This window comes from Elephantulus edwardii, unplaced genomic scaffold, assembly GCF_000299155.1.
Source record: "Elephantulus edwardii isolate Elephantulus edwardi_28Jun2011 unplaced genomic scaffold, EleEdw1.0 scaffold00019, whole genome shotgun sequence".
Classification (NCBI taxonomy): Eukaryota; Metazoa; Chordata; class Mammalia; order Macroscelidea; family Macroscelididae; genus Elephantulus; species Elephantulus edwardii.
The window spans coordinates 5,613,693-5,636,903 of NW_006399769.1; positions in this window are offsets into that span (position 1 = coordinate 5,613,693).

Consider the following 23,211-nt stretch of genomic DNA (forward strand, 5'->3'; position numbering starts at 1 on the left):
TAGATTGTAGATGCAAAGGAAATATTAGATACACAGAATAAAATATACAGCGGGAATGAGGCAGAACTACTTTTTTAAATTATTTTTTTTTACTGAGTTAAAGAAAAAAAACAAAAATAAAAGAAAAATACAACACAACCCACCAAGCTATTAAGCTTACTTAAAAGATGGCTTTGTTGGTTTAATTATACTGTAGTTATTTTATAAATATGTTTCAAAGGAAGCTTGCCATATTGCATGTCAATGAGGGCTCTAAAGAGAAGCTCACAAAAGCTAATGCATACCAAATACCAAATTTTAGTCATTAGCATTCCTATTTATTACAAACTAAAGGAACATATTAACAGACAAGAATTTCCATTTAGCTAGCATTACAATGTTTGGCCATTTAAATAAAAAGGGCAAAGTATATACGTATTTCCACTCCCTCCTCCCGTTGAAACTATACATTCTTCGTGCCTTGAAGCTTTTGGAGAGACTGGGAAGTTTCTGATTGAGGAACCTGGACTCCCCAGTGCAAACGGGTCGAAGGGCCCCACACCCTTGCTTTCAGTTACCAAGCTTAAAGCTATTCACTTGCAGGCAAGAACAGTGCTGGGCTGGGGCTTTGCTGCTTGCAGAGGGCTGCACCCTAACCACAGCTTGTGAAGGATTCTTTGTCTTTAATTTGTGTCATGAGCATATGCAAATTATTAATTGTTTTTCCTCGGGAGGAGTGTGGGGATGGCAATGGTAATACTGCTTTTGTTTGGGTGTTAACATTTCCTTGAAAGCTCCCCAGACTGAGTTCTTCTTCCAAGGCGGATCTTCTAGTAGGGAATCCCACAGCTACAGTGAATACATACGTGTTAATTCTAGAAACAAGCACATATAGGTTTTGTGTCATTTCAAAACCTTTACTTCAAAGGTTTTTCAAAAGGGTTGTTATTTCAAAATCTAGAGCAAAGACAGCAATTCTGCTTTCACAACAGAAGCAAGTGAATATGGAAATAGTTCCCCCACCCCACCCCGTGGTTATTTGAAAGAGAAATACTTATGCATTTACAAACTTTAAATGCATTTGTTTCCATAAAATTGAGAACACTGGCTCTCTCCTATTGGGCAGGAAAACCAATTTTTGAGAGACGGAGGCGAAATGTTTACAATGATAGGAAAACGTTATTTTGAGTAATTCTAGGTGAGATTTATTTTTAAGTATCCATGGGGGGGGTGCGGAAATTGTTACATGAGCTTGTTAAATTGTGCGTTTAACTAAAACACCAGAAGCACACGTCCTTCCCGCCTGATGTTTGGCTGGGACACAATATATTCTTTCTGCTCAGAAGAGACTTTTGTGTGAAAAGGGTTGAAAATGTCTATGAAAAGTACTTCTCCTGAACATCCATATGAAAACCAGTGTCAGGAGGAAGAGAGGGAATATCTGGATCCCTGAATCGAGAAATAAAATTTCTTCTTAAAAACCCACGATTAGCCTCTGTGTCTGCATGAGAAATCTCCATTGCTGAGGTGTGGTCTGGTGGAGGAGGGTGGAGGACTCTGTGACTACCTGGAGGACTCTGTAACTACCTGGGCCGAGATAAAGGAAGGAAAATCGGTGTTTGTTACATCAGCCATTTTATCCTGCCAGGGCTAGAGTGCAAGTCACTCTATGAAGAATTTTGGCTGTCTCGATGCTATTAGTCAGGGGGATTGGGTGGGAGGAGAGAAGAGATAATTCTCCATTTGTGTCCTATTATATTTGGATCATGGCACAGTGGTTAAGCGTTTGGCTGTTAATGGAAAGGTCAGTGGTTCAAGCCCACTAGCTCCTCTGTGGGAGAAAGAGGTGGCAGTAGCCTTGGAAGCCCTGTGAGGCAGCTCTGCTCTGTCCCACAGGATCTCTGTGGGGTGGAGTTTGACTCAGTGGCAATGTGAATGTATTTAAATGAGGTATCAGTTCCCAAGTCACTAAGGCATATTTAATATAAAGGGACAAAAATTATCTTAAATATGTAAATAGATAGAAGGTGGTATTTGCCCTAAAAGCAGGTTATATATCATTAGGTGACCAATTCCATTCCTAAAGGAAATGATAATAATTTTTAAAACCTAAACCCATTGCTGTAGAGTTAATTCTGGCCCTCTCTTATTGTTGTTAAGTCCAAGGCGACTCATAGCTGATCTGCCAGTGGGTTTTCAGAGACTATAAGCCCCAAAGAAAGAGACTGCCTATGTCTGTCTTTCTCTAAGTAGCTGGTGGTTCCTAAACTCATGCCTTTGGGTCAGCAACCCACACCCTTACTACCAAGCCACCAAAGCTCCCGTTTTGACTCACTACAAATAAATCAGTCTGGTCTTGCCGCTATTAATCCTGAGCCCAAATTATCCACATGGCTTACCGACTTGCTTCAGTTTCACTTGCATTTTCTGCCTTCATTGTGTACTGAGTCCAGATACCACCAAGAGTCTCTGTGAGGAACAGGCTGCTTCCCATATACTTAAATCATAGTGGTTTATGTCTCACTGTTGGGGACAGATAACCTTGCTGCCAGTTACCTGTCTAGAAATAGGATTTATGATTTCAGAGAGCAGTTTAGTGAAGACCGTATCAGGGATATAGAGATGGATAGGATAAAAGTCCTTTTCTGTTGTTGTGGGAGAGGGCTATACACAGGTCAAGTCGGCAAAGAGTAGTGCTGGTCTCTGGATGTCCTGCCTGGGAGCCACTTGAGGGAACATGAAGGAGATCTGAGAAGACTTCCCGGAGGAAGAGAATTTTGAGTTGAGTCTTGAAAGATGAGTTTAATGCATTGTGAATGAAGGAGTGGGGAAAAGAATATGGCACATAAATAAAATTGGTATCTGGTTAAGATATCAATTAGATTATACAGGTCTGGAATCAGGTAGACAATTAAAAAAAACCCATTTTAAAATTGGTTTCCAATAATCACCCACATACACTTTGTCTTACAACATCAACCACCATTGTACAATGCCATTATTTACCTTGTCTTATTGAAAGGCAATTTGAAAGTGCTTATTTAAATGGGTAAAAATAAATATGAGTGAAGAAATAAAATTGTTCTGAAGCCTGATTATAAGTTCTGCTAATCATTTCCCCTTAAGATGACCTGTTTTGCTCTGAGCAGATTATGTTAACCTGAAATTCCCTTGTGTCCCTTCCCTTTAATGGTCCAGGGAATTCAGTTTGAGATTTAGAATGATGTGGAGAGCTGACAAAATGCAGTGGATGAAAGGTCTTACTCTGATGAGACTTCAACATAAGCAAATTCTGTTTGTATTGATGTCCTGTTTATGTTCTTACAAGAATGAGACCATCACTGCAATTTTAGGGGATTTTGTGTTTTTAACAAAATCTTTTGTTATGCAATCAACTTAATAGGGTTTACTTGGTGGTCCCGCACCCCCAACATTCTGGAATGCAAATATGTAAATGGAGCTTGTGATGTTTTTAATGTAAAGAATCATAAAAAGTCCACTGAAAAAAAGTCTTTGGGTTAAAAACAAGGAAACTTGGTACTATCAGTGAATGGCGAAACCAGCTCGCTCAATTCAGTCTCACTTTTTGTCATTTGAGGGCAGGGCTGTGCAGGCTGCCCTTGCCTATATGTTAAAGTTGGTTTTGGGTTTTTATTTATTTTTTTTCCTTTTAAGGACAAAAACCACAGGAAGGTAAGTCCTTACAAAGCTCTGGTTTCAAGAATTTGGTTGATATCAACCAATTCTCAGGAACAGATAGATGCTCATTATTTTGAGCTCTTGGCTATAAATTTTAAAACTACAAGAAGAATGGGTTTTACTGGCAAGACAGGAGGACCTTGCCGTCCATATTGTCGTTTCTTTAGAATGTGTTTTTGAGTGAGAGGTCTTTGTGCCTGGGCCATACTATCTACACTTGCACACAGCAGAGGCATGCTCTTCAGAGAGCGCCCTTCCTCCAGGGGAGTGGTGGTGTCGAGGCAGGGTTTGGATTCCCTCTCCAGTGCAAGACATTTCACAGCCACATCTCAAGTGTTCTTTTTGCTGTCACTTCCATCTCTGATCCAAGTTTGTATTCTCTATTTTTGCCCCTAAAAAAAGTCACTGTTTCTTTTTAAACTACACATGAAAGTCAACAAGTTGAGGGCAAGTCAATTTCAATAATAAACAGACGTCTTTTGAGTTCCCGGAGACCCAACTAAAGGTCCTTCCAAGGGAAGTACCGAATTCAAAAGGAGGAAACACCAAGGATTATGAAAGATTCCACAAAGCGTGGAGCCAGGAACAGCCAGCCTGCAGCCCCTCCTCTCTGGCCCTGTGAGTTCATCTGAGGGAAGCTCGGTTCCCAGGGGCCCATCTTTTCCTGGTTGTAAAATATGTTCCATTCCAATATACATGGGCTAAACATATGGTGAAAGAGTGTGAAGAGGGAAGTCTGTCCATTAGCACATTCACAGAGTCTAGGATGTACATTGGACAAAGGGCTTCTTGTTGGAGGCCTTAAATCACAGCATCCTGCCAGTGAAAGCTGAATTGACCTCAATTTGTGTGGCAATGTGCTTGTATGTGTGTGTGTGTATGTGTGTGTGTGTGTGTGTGTGTGTGTGTGTGTGTGTGCCGTGCTCCAGTGAGGGCACCCGGTGTGTTCCCAAGGCCAGACAAATCCAGGCTGCTTCTGTAAGACTCTTGGTATAAAGGAGGAAAAAAGTATTGAATGACCTTGTATGTATGTGCCGAGGAGGAGGAGGAGCCCCCAGAGATTAGAGAATGTGGAGAGGATGGAATTTTATTTTAATTGGTCTCACATTTCCCTGGAAAGCTTGACCGAGAACATGATCTTCTTTCCCATTTACTTGTCTGCAGCCAAGTCCCAAGCTGAGGGGGATGAGAGGACATCTTGACCCAAGTTGAATTCTGAAGGAACACTTGGCCCCAGCTTTCAGAATTCCTAGATCACAAACGCATAACTGCGGCCAGGTCACCAAGAATGAAGCGAGGATGCTCATTACCTCAAGCTTCAAATTAACCTGGAGACACATTGAAAATCCTCTTTCGAAGTCAAAGTGTAGAAACTTGGACCAGGTGTGTCTTCTGTTGACATGAAGGCTTTCTTCTCTAGTCCTGTTACCTAGTCCAATCCCTCCTGGGTCCTTGTGGTAGAGACTTGGGGTATGGAAGGGAGGAGTCCTCAGAATTTGTAGCAGTAGCAAGCAGAGGACTGTGAGACACACCCCCCCCACCGCCACCCCCTACAACCCAGACAGCCAGTCTCTGCACAGACAGAAGAAGCCACCCACCTGGGGCAAAGGGTTATTGTTAAACCTTACCCTGAGCCTCAGTTCCACATCCTCAGGTCTCTGGCCTCCTCTATAGTAGGCACCAGTAGGGTTGAAAAAGTTCATTCTATCAAGTTTAACAACTTTCTGGTGTAACTTCTGAGAGAGCTGATTGCTTATTCATGCAGAAGCAAAGACGCCCAGTTCATTTTGCCTGTTTTTGCTACTCTTTGTTGAGGTTGGGAGACTGTTATGGTAGCTGCAAATGGCTTCTCAAGTGACATTTGCTGACATTCAGTGAAGTACATTTATCAGTATTCACCAGCTCACCTCTATACATACAATCCATTTTGTTTTGTTCTTCATAGCAACCTTCCTTCCAACACCGGTGCCCTGAAAACGATAAATGGCAAGGTGGCATATTTCTCGAGCTGCACTCAAATGTCACTGTGAAAAATCTTTAATGGACTAAGTGTAGCTTTTCACGTTGCAACTTGTCAGGTACTGAGAAATTCTAGAGTTTCTCCTTAATCCACAAGTCTTTGGAACCACACATCTGCAAGCAGAGACTAATTATAAGCTACACCAGTCAGACCTGGGCAAGCAGAAACCAAAGAGAGAGCATCTGGTATAAGCTCACTCTTCTTTATTATCCTCCTTCTCATTCCATATTTTGTTACTTCCTTTCATACTTGGAGAATATGCCCACTATGAGCAATTGGTTACTTTAATTAAGTGGGTGACAATCTATCCTTGCCCCCAGTAGTCCTCAGTGTAGGTTTGTGATTGTTTGTACACTCAGTCTTCTCCACAGTAGCTTTACTTTTTCCTTCCAGACTCAAAACCACTAAGATTGCTCCTTTCAAAATACTCCTGTCTCTGAATCATAATTGAGAAGCCGGACTTTGTGAAGAAAATTGTGGCATTAGGATTGGAGGGAAAACTCATCACTAACCTGGGTTATGAAGGTGACACAACTTTGCTGGCCAAAAATGAGGAGTCTCTGAAGCACTTGCTGCAGAAGATCAAGGACTACAGCCTTCAGCATGGATTACATCTAAACATTAAGAAAACAAAAATCCTAGCTATCGGGCCAATATGCAGCATCATGATAAACGGAGACAGGACCGAAATTGTTAATGATTTTATCTTGCTCTGATCCACACTTAACAGCCTTAGCACCTTCAGTTAGGAAGTCAAAAGACTAGTTGCATTGGGAAAAATCTGCTGTCCAGAGTCCTAAAGAGTAATGATGTTAGTCTAAAGACTAAGAGGCATCTGATCCAAGCCATAGTCCTTTCAAATGTTTCCTATTCATCTGATAACTTGACAGTGACTAAAGATGACAGAAGAAGAATTGATGCCTTTGAGTTGTAGTGCTGGAATAGAGTATTTTCATGGACTTTCAAGAGAGCAAACAGGTCTGACTTGGAGAGGGTGGAACAAGGCTGCTCCTTGGAAGTAGAGATGGTGAAACTCCACATCACTTACATTGGACATGTCAGGAGGACCCAGTCCTTGGAGAAGGACATCATGCTTGGAAGGGTAGAAGGCAGACCTTGGAGGAAATGACTGACACAGTGACTGTGGCAATGTGGTCAGATGTGTTGTAGCTGGTACAGTTGGCTCAAGATAGGACAGGGTTCAGAGCCATTTTTCATGGGGCGCTATGAGTCATGTTTGACCCCATGGCACTAACAGCAACAACAACAACAACAACAAAAGTTCAGTTAGAGCAAGATGGGCATCTGAGGTGTGGGATTAGACGGGCTCTCTCTCCTATCACTCATTTTCAGATGGACAATTGTTCTTCCAGATGACTGAGTGCTTCGCCACCACTGAAAAGGCCCGCCACTTTTCTCCGCTGTCCACATGCCAGGGCACCAGGCCACTGTGAAGGAAGTGATAGGAATGTATCCTGCTTACATAGCTTCTGGCTTTTTCACGTGCTCTCTGTCTGTGGGTCTATGCTGCAGACAATCAGCCCCTGCAATCAGGGGAGTGTTTACTGAGCTGTGCCTCAACAAAAGCATCATAATCATCATTGTTTCTACAACCTGTGTTTGAAGATCAAAGGAGTAAGGAGATGAGCATTCTGAAGCCAATGTGTCAGTCACATAAATGTTTGACCACATGTGAAGTATTAAAGTCATTTTGCTTTTGCTAATGGACTTAAAATATTATTTAATTGGTTTTCATATAATAATTCCTTTACATTCTATTTCACTTATATACATTGTGTTTTAGACAATCTTTCGTTCACGTTGTGTATCATACAATCATTCTCATGGACTTTTGAACCTTACTTGAGATCTGATTTTAATACTGGTTCCTTTGGTTTGGCATTTCCTTGGATTTTATCATTTTTTTCCTCCCCTCACCCCCAATTTGGCCTTTTTTCTCCACCAGGTTGTCTTCTTCTCCTTTGGATTGAGTGACTGGCCTTTCTGACATCCCCACTTTTGCAAAGTCCAATGTGGAGCACATTTTGGCTACACAAGAGTATCAGCAGACTACCATACGTAACTCATCTGTTTCTATATTGTTGGGTTTATTTCATCTCGAGTTTGAGTTGCCAGAAATGAGCTAAGGATTTTGCCCCTTCCCACTGCTTAGGAGCTAAGGCATCCCTGTGGAGTACAAATGGGTAAAGTGGTTGCTAATCACAGGCTGATTAGTATAACCCAACCTTTGGTGTCCTGGAAGAACAGCCTGGAGATTTACTTCTGAGGAATCAGTTTCTGAAAACTTGATGGAGCACAGTTCTGTTCCAGCATGTATGTTCCAGAGCTTATGGGCTGGTCATGAGTCAGAGCCGACTTTATGGCACCTGGTGTGTAGGAGTGGGGCTCACTGGTGCTTCCAGTGGCCAGGCGTGGTAGGACAGAAAGAGCGAAGGGCGGAGGACAATGGGTGACCCGTTAACTACTGGGATGGGATGGATACCAGACAGACTCAAGTGTGCTTGGACAAATTGTTCTCAGTCGCCAAGACAAATGACAGAAACAAGAGAAGCTGTATCAATTGTCCCTGTAACTTGACAGGGTAGGTAATTAAACCAGATATCTGAGGAGGGGAAAAGGCACCTATTTTTAGAACCCATTAATAAAAGAAGCCCAGGAGGTATTTTTTAAAGGGAATGGTATGTCTTTATTTACAAGGCTACTTTGTACATGCCTACTTGCTGATTTGGGATATTCCTGTTGCCAGTGACCCTGTAGGAAAGAGTAGAACGACCTCATGGGTTTCCTGGACTGTAATCTTTTATAGAAGCCAATCGTCCCATCTTTCTCCTGTGGAGTGGCTGGTGGGCTTGGCCTGGACTTGTGGTTAGTAACTGAGGGCTTAACTGTTGAAACACCAGGGCTTTTGATTTGTTTTATTTTTTTATCTCTTTATACATTTCTCAGATAGCCACAGCCCATCTGTATTATTGGCTCTGCAGTGTTTATGCACACACACACACACACACACACACACACACACACACACACTGTCAAATCAGGAACTCTGATGATGCAGTGGTAAGGTGTTTGGCTACCAACCCAAAGGCAGGAGGTTCTAAACCACCATCTGTTCCATAGAAGAAGGATGAGCAATTCCTTTTTGTGCAGCTTACAGCCTCCGAAAACCTGCTGGAGGGTCAGCTATGAGTCTGTTACTTGTCAGCATGTAATGACCCAATACTATAAATAACAATACTAAATGTGAGGGAGTTTTGGTGGCTTAGTTGTAAGGAGTTGCATCGCCAACTCAAAGAAACACAGTTCAAGTCCACCAGCTGTTCAATAAGAGAAAGATGGACAGTCCCCTGCCATGCCTTAAAACTGCCTCTGAAGACACACTGGAGGGTCAGCACCTAGTAGGGTGTTAGACTTGAGATGAAACCTGTGACTTCTGGTACACTAAGATGGTACACTAGTGTGTGCATGTATAACTATGCATGTGTGTGTCTGTGTACCTGCATGTATGCACAGGTGTACCTTTATATTTGCGTATATGTGCATACCTTTATGAGTCGTCTACGACTCGACGGCACCAAACAACAATAACAACGACAACGACAGAGAGCTATGTTGGCCTAGTGGAAGGAAGCTGTGCTACCAAGCCGAAGGTGGGTGATTTTCATCTGTGGCCCTCGGACAGATTCAAATTGTTTTCCTGTCAAACATTCTTCTAGGTGGTATAGCACTGGTCTGTGCGTTGCTGTACAGAGGTAACTCGTGGTTGCTGTGATACTGAAGCCTGTGACAGTGATGTGCCAATCATGGTAACGGGTACCCATGGTGGACAGTGTTGGCTGAAGCTTCCCAACTAAATCAAGCCTGGAAGCAGGAGTGGCACCAACTTCCAAAATGGCTTGTCTCCGGAAACTCTATGTACAAACAGTGCTCAGGCTGTTCCTTCATAGGGTGGCTATGAGTCATCTACGACTCGACGGCACCTAACAACAACAACATATGTGTGTAGGGATGTGTACATGTATGAGCGTGTCCATGTGTATCTGTAGGTGTGTACCTCTGTATGTGTATTGTGTATCTTTACATGTGCATGCAGGTGTACCTGCATGGATGTGGGCATGTATGTGTGCCTGTAGGTGTGTGCTTGTATACCTGTATGTGTGCATGTGTATTTGCATGTGTGTGCATGCAGGTGTCTGTGTGTGTGTGTGCACCTGTGTATCTGCATGTGTACCCATCTGTGTGTGCATGTTTCTGTATGTGTGTGAGTGCATGTGTACGTGTGTGTGTGTGTGTGTGTGTGTGTGTGTGTGTGTGAGTGTGTGCATGCAGGAGATTGGGCACAATTTGCTGCTACTCTGGAAGAGTGGGGAGTGGAGATGAGGAGAACCCAAGAAACATTAAGGCTGCCTGGCATCCAGTTTTCTCATCTGACAAATACAACAGCCTTCATTTTAATACATAATTACAGTCTGCATGGGATAATTAATGCAAGTTTCTTTTTTAGACATTTTTTTTCAAGTTTTAGATATTCTTCTTTTTATTTAACCATTTCAGGACATAGGCAAGAAGGAGATTTACTGAAGTATCTTTGGTTCAGTATGTTTTCTGCTTGGTGAAACCGTGACTACATTGAATGGAGTCGGGCTGCTTTTTGTTGTCCTCCAAAGGCATCTTCAAGATTAATGCTGAGGTCAACACTCTTTGCAGAACTTCTATCCAGCCTTCTCCACAAAAAAGGTCTGAATTAATACCTTCTTTGGCCATCAGCATACCTCTCTGCTATTATGTTAGTATTGTTGTCAGAAAGTTCTACTTCTTTTCTTTTCCTTTTTTCTTTTTCTTTTTTTTTCTTTTCCTCTGAGCCCTCTGTCTTACTTCTTTAAGTTCCCTCTGACATCATCTCCTGCAGGAATCCCTTCCTTATTCACAAGTCCTGCAATACAAAACTGCCTACTGTCAAACACTTCAGTCCTTTTCTGTAGCATTTTTGTGCTTAAGGGCTATGTTTTAGCCATGGTTGTACAGCGGGCTCATCAGCATTTACTAAGCAAATCTATGCCACTTGCCAAGTGAAAGGATAAGTAAATATGCAGAATAGTTGCTTGGGAATGAAAGGGATGTCAAGTACAGGAAATGTATAGTTTAGCCCAACTAAGTATTTCCCTTAACTCCAGTCTCTTCTTGGTCTAGTCTTTCTCTCCTGAGCTTTCCAAGAAGGCATTTCTTTTATTCAATTCCACCTGTGTCATCCTGCTTAGAGCACAACTCAAGGTCAAACAGCATCTTCCACGTAGTATCACATCTGTTTCTTTCTCCGGTGGCTCCATTTTTCAGCCTATTCTTCTTGCCCTTTGTTCCATCCTTCACTCTCTATTTCATAGTCCTTTTCTACCACCATGAGGTGGCCTGGTGATGCAGTGGCTAAACACTGTTGCTCTCTGGGAGATTAATGGCATTCTGTTCAAATTCCAGCCTAGAAATCCCTATAGGGAAGTTCTGCTTTGTCTTCTTGTAGGGTTGCTGTGACTTGGAATTGATTTGACAGCTCACCACCACAATTCTCTATTTACTATTACATAGGACCATATTCTGTTGTGATCCATGAATAAGAATCTATGGTTCAGGGACTAAATTTATCTGTTGCCTTTTATAAATTGCTGAAACACATCTACCCTCATTTGTTTACATGTTTCTATGTCTGCTTTCCCATGCAACAGTAAAGCTGAGTTGTTGGGACAGAGATCATTTGATCCATAAAACGTAAAATATTTACTACTTGGTCTTTTACCAAACAGATTGTGCCAAGTCCAGTTCTAGATTATAGAGGCAAATTGTATCTTGATTAAAATGATCTAGAAAAGATGGATCTGAGCTAGAGGGAAAGGCTATAGTAGTCAACTATTTCAGAAGGAACATGGAGTGGATTCCAGGTCTAAGTGAATGTCTGGGTTTCCATAAGAGTGAGGACTTTTCATCTGTTCTAACTGACAGGAAGGTAGAGTGTTGTTATGTGCCGTCAAGTCGCTTGCGACTCATAGCAACCCTATGTACAACAGCCCTAAACTCTACTCTGTCCTGTGCCGATCGCACTGTCTCTGACACTTCCATCCTGATTATCCCAGTCACTGAATCAATCCACCTCATAGAGGGCCTTCCCCTCCTGTGCTGTCCCTCCACCCTACCAAGCATGATGTCCCTCTCCAAGGACCTGTCCCTCCTTACAACATGTCCAAATTATGTTAAATGGAGCCTCAGAATCCTTGCCTCCAAGGAGCAGCCCAGTTGAACCCTTTCCAGGATGAATCTGTTTGTTTTCCTAGCAGTCCATGGTATTCACAATACTTTTCTCCAGCACCACAGCTCAAAGGCATCAATTCTCCCTCTGTCCTCCTTGGTCATTGTCCAACTCTCTGATGCATAACAAGTGATAGCAAAGACCATGGCCTGTATCAGACGCACCTTAGTCTCCAGAGAGACACCATTGCTCTTCAGTACTTTGGAGAGGTCCCTAACAGCAGACTTTCCCATTGCAATACATCTTCTAATTTCCTGGCTCCTGATTCCAAGAGTGTTGACTGTGGAGCCAAGCAAACTAAAGCTTTGAACAATCTCAATCACTTCATCATCCATCCCTACCAATTGGTCCAGTGGTGAGAATCTTTGTCTTCTTGACATTGAGCCTCAATCCATCTTGAAGGCTGTAGCTCTTGACCCTCTGTAGCAAGCGCTTCAGGTCCTCCTCAGTTTGAGCAAGCAGGGTTGTGTCATCTGCATAACGCAGATTGTTGATGAGTCTTCCACCAATTCTGACACCACATTTCTCCTCCTAGAGTCCAGCCTCCTGGATAATCTGTTCTGCATACAGGTTGAAAAGGTATGGAGACAGGACACATCCCTGGTGTATGCCCTTCCCAATTTTGAAGCATGCAGTGTTTCCTTGCCCTGCTCTGACGACTGCCTCTTGGTCAAAGTATAGGTTTTGTACATCATGTCACTTGATCTTCTGACTGCTGGTACTAAATGTGTTTAGTGTAGATCCAAGTAAAATGAAGTCATTGACAGTTTCAGTCTTTTCTCCATCTATCACTATGTTGCCTATTGGCCTGGTGGTGAGAATTTTTGTTTCCTTGATATTGAGATGTATTCCATATTGAAGGATACATTATTTGATTTTCTGCAACAAGTGCTTCAAGTCCTCCTCTCTTTCTTTTTTCCAATTGAGATTTTAATGAAAGTTTATAGAAAACTTGGATTTCCATTCATTCATTGTTGCACGTTCCCCCCCCACCCCCACACCTTTCCATGCAGTTCACTTTTCTTTTTGGGAAAAAAAAATTCTTTCATAGTTATACAGTCCCCCCCCCCCACCCTAGTTCGCTTTACTATGCAGCTCTTATTCTGGACTCTTGTCACGCCAATAATACCTAATCATATATTCCTTTTATACAGTTCTCTTCCTTGTCTGTTTCAATGCCATGTACATCATTTTCCCCCTCTTTTCTCAGTTTCCCCCCAGCTCCAATGTCAGCCCTGTTTTATAACAGTGGCATTATGCAGTATTTGTCCTTTTGTGACTGGGACATTTCACTCAACATGATGTCCTCCACGGTTACCCATTTTGTATAATATTTCATGAGTTCCTTGTTTTTCAGTGCTGCATAATAGTCCATTGTGTGCATGTACCACAGATTCTCTATCTGTTGGTTTGTTGATGAACACTTGGGTTGTTTTCAACTCTTTGCTATTGTGGACAAAGCAGCAATAAACATGGTGTACATTCCTCCTCACTTTCAACAAGTAAAGTTGTATCATCTGCATGATGCCATGCTCTTCTTCACAGAGCCAGTTCCTCAAATAATTTTCTCAGCATACAGATTGAATAGACATTGAGAAAGGACATGGCTCTGCTGCACATCTTTCTTAATTCTAAACCACGTAGTGCTTCCTTGCTCTACTTGTATTGTAACTTCTTGGTCTGGGTATAGTTTTCCCATGAGTACAATTAAGTGTTCTGTGCTTCCCATTCTTCTCAGTGTTGGCCACAATTTGTTAGTATCTACAGTCACATGCCTTTGCAGAATCAATAAAACACAAATAGACATTCTTCTGGTATTCTCTGCTTTCAGCCAGGATCTATCTGACATCAGCAATGGTATTTCTGGTGCCATGGGCACTGATAACCAAAATGTTGCAGTTCTAATCCACCAGCTGTTCCACAGGAGAAAATGGGCAATCTCCTCCCATAAAAATCTAGAGCTTGAGAAACTGATGGGAGAACACTGTGAGGTGGAATCCCTGGAAAGTAGTCGGTTAGGCTAGCACTAGGTTAGGAGATCTTTAATCTGCATCTTCTTGGGGCATAGTGACAAGCTCTTATTAGTTGTTAATTATAATGAGTTTCACTGACCCTCCAAATGTATTTGGTTAAAATCCATTATCTGCTCCACAAGAGAAAGATGGACAATCTCCTCTGGCGAGATTTATTGCCTCTGAAAACCCACTGGAAAGTCAGCTACGGTACCATTTTGGCTTGACAGTACCCAATAACAAAAATAGCCTACAGAAAGAAAGTGAATATTTTTAAGATTCTTTATCTGAGGATAGGTCTTAGGTGAACTGAAGATAAGCAGCTAGCCAAGGGAGGAAAAGGTCATTAAGTTAGGAACGGAGAAAACAACACTCTCCTTCTGTGACTTTGCTGGACATGTTAACATACAAGAGGGAACTCAGGCATTCACCATGTGAACCACTTGAAGTTGAGTTTGGAAGACTATAAGCCCATTGAGGGACTGAATCCACACAGCTTGGTATACACCCCCCCCACACACACATATATATTAGTTACTAAGTCAATAAGATACTTTAACAGAATTGAGAATCTCAAAAGGCTATCTGAAATTATTTCCCTCATGACCCCAGGGAATTAATTTGTTCCACTCTTTGAAAAGTCATATGTATTGATTGCCTTCTCTTTGTTCTTCTCATTTCCCAGAAGGTGAGAGAGCTGCCCCTAGGAGGGTCAACAGAGTGGAAGGAATTTCACTTGTATCTAAGTACTAGGATTTCACAGAGAACCACCACTTTAAAAAATAAAAAAAAAATAAAAAATGGACTCAGTTATATAACCCATAAGATCCACTTTCCAAGAATTCTATAGTCAGAAATTTTCTTTTTTAATGAATCAGATCTCAGCTTTGGTTTTTCTATTCACTATCTGAGCTTAGCTTTTGAGACAGAGAATTAAACACCTAGGCATGGAGCCCTAAACAACATTGGGGTCCATAGAAACAAAGGAAATAATCCTCGTGGGATTTGGACCAGAGATGGGAGAGTCAAGATTATCCCTGACCTGGAGGCAAGGTTGTAGGAGTAACACTGCCATCATCCAAGGGGATGGAGCCCTGGATAGAATACTTTCAGGCCCCAAGTATCTGCCTAGTGCAAAGAAACAGCCAAGAAACACTCCTTCTATTATTTCTATATTCTTCCCCAGGGCTCGAGAAAACATTATTCTACTGCAAACTAAGATAGTTTGTTTTTTAAAAAATGTCCAATACATTTATTCATACAGCAAGTATTTACTGCATGCTCATCACAAGTCAGTCGCTATGCTACGGTGAATGAAACAGTTGTAGTCCTTACCTGACTGGAGGAATAGGCTCTGCAATCCCAAAGGTATGTGGTTCAAATCCACCAAGCTGCTCCATGGAAGAAGGACGGGAAATCTCCTCCTGTGTGATTTACTGCCTCTGAAAATTCACTGGGTCAGTGAGGAGTCAGTTCCAACTCAGTGGCACACAACAATTTGATTTTCAAAATTCAGTGTGAATCAGAATTACCTGGAGCATGGTTAAGACCATTTGTGAAACCTCAGTTTGAGTTTCTGAGAATGTATCCTAATATGTTCCAACCCAATGCTGGTGCCATAGTGCATAATTAATTGGGCTGTTAACTAAGTAGAAAGTTCAAATCCATTAGCTTCTCCAAGGAAGAAGGATGAAGCAGACTTCTACCATAAATATTTACACCTTTAGAAACCCAATGAAGGGTAGAAATGAGTAAAAATTGACATAATGGCAGTGGGTTGGGTGGATAACAAGTGCCCCGGTGATGCTGCTGCTGCTTCAGGAATACACTTCGAGACACTGGAGTACATTGTTTTTCAGGTCCCTTATTGTTGTGACAATCTGATTCAGGTTGACTGGTGGTGACTGCAGTGGTCCCAGAAGAAAGGGATTGTGGGGAGCTAAATTGGAGACAGGAAAGTCTTGTGAATTTCCAGAGTTTAGGGGGAAATGGATGAGAGATAAACCCAACAGGGCCAATGAAAGCATTTGCCTCATAATTTTTTTAAAAAAATGATTAAAAAGTAATTTCCTAACATGAAAGTTCAATCAGATGCTGAAGAAATTATTTTAACTTTCCTTGGGGGGGGTTAGGGGGAGAGGCTCCACTAAAAAGCTGCAAGGGTATTGATGTCTATTAAATATTTGCTTTTCTCTCCAGCCCACACCAGACAGAGTAATTTGTATTTGGCAGAAACCAGCTCCAATTACATTAGTCAATCCAAAAGCCCAACTTGCTCATACAAAATGCAAACAAATTAGTTAAAATGGTCTAATTAGTGGACTGTAAAAACACAAACTGAGGCTGGCAGCCTGGTGTGCATTAGTAAGAGCACTGTCCGCCCTGCACAGCAAGGCTTGGAGCTGACTTGGAGCTGAGCACATCATCAGATTCAGCTCCTGCCTGACCGAGGGCCTTCTCCTGGGGATCTTCAGCAGTCAATGGCTCAATCACACCCAGTGTTGCTGCATTTTTTGGGTCCATGACATAGAACCAACTTTAGCCAAGTTGGTGCAACTGGGAGAATGTGGCGTTTGAACACAGATGGACGTTAGCTCGACCCTCAGCGCACCAATTAGTCTTGATTAAGGGTCAAATTGCTTTGCCTTTTTGAGTCTTGTTTCCTCTTGAAAATGGAATGAATGTATTCAGTCAGGAAAATATTCATGAAGATAAGAATTATGTATGTACATGACTGGTACATAGTATTTATTCTTTTATTAGTTAAGACCTGGCATTTCTCTACTTTAACATGCTAGAATAGACATAAAATCCCAGAGAGTCTCATTGGAGTTGAGTGGGTTTGTAAAAACTTGGATGTTCTTAGGTAACATCCTTCAAAGCTATAATCAAAGCCAGCATATTCTGTTCAGGGTAGATATGTTGTGACTCAGGTAATTAATCTATGCTACATACTAAGGGCTACAGGCTGTAGGATCATAGAACTGAAAAGGATGGCAGACGTCTTTCAGCCAGGGGATTCCAGCCCTCCCTGTGCATCGGTACCCTCCAAGAGCTTATAAAAAATACTAGAATTGTACTGTGCTCCGAGAGACTCTGAGTTTACCAGCCTGGGACAGAATCAACAGTCAGTTTGATATAATGCCTATCCAGATGGTCCAAAGTGAAGTCAAGCTTAAGAATTACTCTTCTAAAAAAATTACTCTTCTAGTTCACTCACAACATTGAGTGTATGTGGATTATATCCTATCACTTGTTGTGAGTGATATTATCCATTTGCATACAAGGAAGAGTTGTTAATACAACTATTATTCAGACATATGTTCCTACAGCTAAAGCCAAAGAGGAGAAAATTGAAAATTTTTATCAAATCTTCCAGTCCAAAATTGACAAAGCATGTAGTCAAGTTGTGTTAATGGAACGTAAAAGTTGGAAACAAGGAAGAAAGAATGATAGCCCGAAAGTATGGCATTGGTGACAGAAATGAGGCTGGAGATGGAATGATACAATGGAATGATAGAATTCTGTATGTTCAATGATTTATTCATCACAAATACCTTTCATAAAAAAAACAACAAATGATGACTTTACACATGGACTTCACCTGACGGCTTGCATAGGAATCTATGATTACATCTGTGGAAGGAATCACTGGCGGAGCTCAATATCAGCAGTCAAAACCAGGCCAGAGGCAGACTGTGGGCCAGACCATCAATTACTGATGTGCAAGTTCAAATTGAGGCTGAAGAAAAGGAAAAGAAATCCATAAGAACCAAAATTTTCTCTTGACTCTATTCACCTGAATTTAAAAGCCATCTGCTTAGAATATATCCTGAGAGAATGGAAACTGAAGCACACACATGGAGACTTGTATACCAATTTTCATAGTAGAGTTATTTATCATTGCAAGAACATGGAAACATCCCAAATGTTCCACCCAATTGAATGGATTGACAAATTATGGTGCAGTCACACAATCAAATACTACACAACATGAAGGAGCAATGATTTTGTAAATCATTACCCAACTTGAGTGGGACTGGAAAGCATTATTCTAAGTGAACTAACTCAGTCCCATAAGGACAAGTACTGAATAAGACCATTATTTAAAATGTGTATGAGGATCCAAAGGGATGGGGAGGGTGTGAGCAGGGAGATATGGATGGGCGGGGTGTGTGTGTGTGTGTGTGTGTGTGTGTGTGTGTTCTTATCATAAGGTTGCACAATTTGATAGGTGGAGTAACGGGTAAAGGAAATGGGAATGATCCATTATGAAAAAACACTGTCTCTAAACTTCGTAAGTAAACGAGTATAAAATAAAAATGTTATTAAAAAATTGTAGACCCTATGGTGTACAGGTCTTCCTTTAATTCCATAGATTGCTGTGAATAAAAATAGATTGAAGAGAAAAAAAAAGAAGTTTGAAGTATTGAACACCAATGATTAAAGACCACATGAGTTATGGGATGACATCAAGGTTATTATCCATGAAGGAGAAGAAGTTTATTACAAAGACAGAGGAGAAAGAAGAGACTCTGTTTTGGCATTGAGAAGCCATAAAAGGGGGGAAATTGCTGAACAGAAGATTTCAAAGGGCGGCTTGAGAAGACAAAGTGAAATATAACGGAAAGTGCAGAGAGCTGGAATTGGAGAAGAAAAATAAAGAATTTGCTCAGGCTTTTTCAAGCTGGGAGAATTGAAAAACAAATATAAGACTTAAATATCTTAAAAAAATATCTTTATAAAGGGAGTCACAATATTGAAGAATGCTAGGGACAACATGTTGAATGATCCAGGAAGCATCAAAAGAAGATATAGGGAATACACAGAGTCACTGTACCCAAAAGAATTTCCTGGCCCTGAAAAATTTCTGGAAGTATCACATGAACAAGAGCCAATGGTAATGAAAGAAGATGGCAAAAAATAAGGCCCCAGGAATCAATGAATTACCTATTGACATGTTTTAACTAACAAATGCAGCCTGGGATGTGTTCACCAGCCTATACCAAGAATTTTGGAGGACAGCTTTTTGGCTGGCTGGCTGGAAGAGAATCCATATTTGTTCCCTTTCGCAAGAAAAGTGATGCAACAGAATGTGGAAATTACTGAACTGCTTGATGCAGTGACATCACATGCAACCAAAATACTGCTGAAAATATTTAAAAAACTATGTCTAGAGCAGTACATAGATAGGGAATTGACAGAAGTTCAAGAAGGATTTAGAAGAGACATGGCATCAAGAGTATTATCATAACTGATATCAGATGGACCCTGGTTGAAAGTAAAGAATATTAAAAAAATGTCTATTTATGCTTTATTGGTTATGCAAAGGCATTTGGCTGTGTGGATCTTAACAAATTATGGCTAACATTGAGAAGAATGGGAATTTCAGTACACTTACTTGTGTTCATGTGAAAATTATACCTAGACTAAGAGACTATTGTGTGAACGGAGCACCACACGGTTTAAAATTAAGAAAGGTGTGCATCAAGTTTGTATCTCTCTCCAAATCTATTCAATCTGTATGCTGAGAAAATTATGTGAGAAGCTGAATTCTATGAAGAAGAATGTAGAATCAAAATTGAAGAAAGACTCATCAATAACTGCATTATACAGGTGACATGACCTTACTTGAAAGTGAGGACTTGAAGCACTTGTTTCAGATGATCAAAGAATGTAGCCTTCAATATGGATTACATCTTAATGTCAGGAAAACAAAAATTCTAACCCCTGGACCAATAGACAACATTGTTGTTGTTGTATTTCAGAGAGTCCAGTAAATTTTCAGAGGCAATTAATCACACGGGAAGAGACTGCCCATCCTTCTCCCCTACAGCAACTGGTGAGATCGAACTAAGTGATTTTGGGATTGTAGCACAGCTTCTTGCCAGTAGGCCACCAGAGCTCCTCATGATGGAGAAAAGATTGAAGTTGTCAACAATTTAATCTGACTTGGATCCACAATCAATACCCTTGGTACCAGTGATCAGGAGATGTACTGATTGCACTGACAAAGTCTTCAGTTAAAGATCTGTCCAAATTATTGAGGAACAATAATGTCAGTTTGATGACTAAGGTGCACCTGATTCAGGCCATGCTCTTTTCAATCATTTCCTACGTGCAATGAATAAGGATAATAGAAAAAGAATTGATGCCTTTGAGCTGGGTATTGGACAAGAGTTCTGGATATTCCATGAACTGTCAAAAGAATAAACAAATATGTCTTGGGAAAAGTGACCCACAGCACTCATTGAAGGCAGAGATGATAATGTTTCATCTTACATACTTCAGGCATGTTGCCGGGAGAGGCTACTCCTTTAGAGAGGGACATAATGCCTGAAAAGGGGGAGAGTCAGCAAAGGAGAGGGAGAGCTTTAATCCAATGGATCGACACACTTAATGCTGCTATGGGCTCGAGTGTGTTAAAAGTGTGAGGATGGTATATGGTAGGTTTCATATCTGTTGTTCAAAGTGTCACTATGGATTGTATTCGACTCAATGCACCTAACAATAAGTTTTAGTCCAAATTATTCTTTTAATTGTTGAGAAAAACAACAATATATCAAAAAACCAAACCAAACCAAAAAAGATTCAGTCAGAAAGATATGAATTAGCTTACAGCACACATAAGGAAATTTGCCTGTTTGCTCTTTACCTGATTTGTTGGTTCTGTCCACTGATTCTGACAAGAAAAAGTCAGAACTAGAGATCCCTATGGATGTCTAAAATAGGCTAGATTTTTATGACAATCAATATTTTTGTAGAAGAGATTGAGATTGTTAAAATTTCAGCTTGCTTGATTCCACAATCAACACTCTTGCAATAAGGATATAAAAAGATTAATTGCATTAGGAAAATCTGCTTTCAGGGACTTCCCCAGAGTGCTGAACTACAAGGATGTTGGTCTTCAGACTAAGGTGCACATGATCCAAGCCATGATCTTAGCAATTATTTGCTGTGCGGTGGAGAGCTGGACAATAACTAAGGATGATAAAAGAAAAATTGATGCCTTTGAGTTGTAGTGCTGGAGAAGAGTATTGAACGTACCGTGGATTGCTAAGAAAACTAACAAATCTGTCCTCCACAGGGTGAAACCAATCCATGGGAGCAAGGATTTGGAGACCATCTCACATACTTTGGGCATGTAGCCAAGAAAGACCAGTCTTTGGAGAAGGATATAATGCTTGGAAGGTCAAGGGACAGTGCAGGAGGGGAAGAACCTAGATGAGATGGATTGGCACAATAGCTGAGGTAATGAAGTGAGGTGTGTCGGAGATAGTAAGATCGGCTCAAGATAGAGCCTGGTTCACAGCTATTGTGCATAGGATTGCTGTGAGTTGTAGTTGACTCAATGGCACACTGAGGAGAAGGGTAATAAACTAATAGAGGGTCCTTTCGTCACCAGATTTTGTGAATCATGTTAAGTTTGTTCCTAATCACTAGTGAATGCTACCCAAAGGCAGATGCAAAGATACATCTATTTAAAGATCACTGGGGAGAAAAAATTTCTGAGTGCACTGAAGACATTCTTTTAAAAAAATTATTATTAGAATTATATTATTATTTTAAGAGATTAAAAGTTACAAAATTAATATTTACAGAGATTTTCGATTTTCATTAATTCATTGTTGCACTTTTCTCCCTGCCCTCCCCTCCAATCCAGTTAGTTCTTCTCTGTGAAAAGTAAAAGAAAAATTCTTTCATTGTTATACAATCCCTCCCCCGAGGCCCACTCCACTATGCAGCCTTCGTTCTGGACTCCTGTCATGACAATAATACCTAATCATATAACCCCTTTAAACAGTTTTTTTCTCTCATCTGTTTCAATGCAGTATACATAATTTATTCCATCTTTCTCAGTGTTCCCCCCAACCCTTATGTCAGTCCTGTTTTACAACAGTGGCACTATGCAGTATTTGTCCTTTTGTGACTGAGATATTTCACTCAGCATAATGTCCTCCAGGAGACATTCTTAACTTCCTTACTATGAGAAATTTAGCTTGAAAGGGGAATTTGACTCTTCAGCAACTGTGTCTTTTAAATTTTTGTGTCCTGCATTTAGTGGGTGCTCTCTCTAATCACTGTCTGCTCTTAATAGTTTCTGCTACCTTCAGCAGAACAGGGCATCTGGGCCCAGTGAGGCCAGATTATAGGACGGATCCAGGAGTTCTCCAGACTGAAGGAAAAGGTAAAGAATTGGGATTCTGACTCCATTCTCCAACTCCAGATTCCCCGTATGCCTATCCCTTTTGTTCCAATTCCCAGAAATACAATCTTAGGAGCATGAAAATAGAATATCATTTTTACTGTTTAACCTTTAATGATTTAGTTCTTTAAGTGCTTTAGATGCACTCTTAGTCATACTTATCTCGTATTGAAGCAAAGACCCAGACAGATTAAACTCCTGGATTTCCCAGCCTTCTTCAGTCAGAAGCTTAGCAAATTAATCCTCAACCTTGATTTTCTCATTTGTAATACAATAATTTAAAGTTATACATCTCCTTCTAAGAACTACTTGAGCTTCTTCCCAGTGTTTTGGAAAAACAGTATTTTGTCCTTCGTTTGCAAGTGTTTTCTAACTTTGGTTAGTGAGAATCTCTTGGCAGAGAAATCAGTTTGTCTGGAAAGGCATTGAAATAGATTTTCTCTAAGAATACATTTCAAGTTGTCAATTATTTTCTATCAGTTCTTTAAGACTTCTTCCCACTATCTTTTGCCTACTACTATTTCTAGTCAATTTTCACTCTGTTATTATTCCTTTTAAAGTAATAATTTTTTCTTGCCGGTTGCAGGTAAGATCTTCTCTTTGTCTTATGTGTTCTCAATTTATTATGAAGTATATGTTGTTGTTTTGTACCATCCAGTCAGACCAACTCATAGTTGATCCTCTATGTATTTTCAGTGGTTTGTCCATCTTTCTCCTGAAGAGCTGCTGATGCATTTGAACTGAGTGCATTTGAATTGATAGTGCAACTCCTTACCACTAAGCCGCCAGGGCCCTTCCTCCGTGAAGTGCAGGGACATGTGCATCTATGCTTGGTAAGTATCATTAGCAGATTTGAAGTGATAGAAAAAGATAAATAGCGTGTTACCTGGCTAGTTCAAATGAGGCTTATTTATTTAAATAATAGAGCTAGATTTAACCACAGTTAGCACAAAGAGTCAGAGATTCTACTCTGGGATCC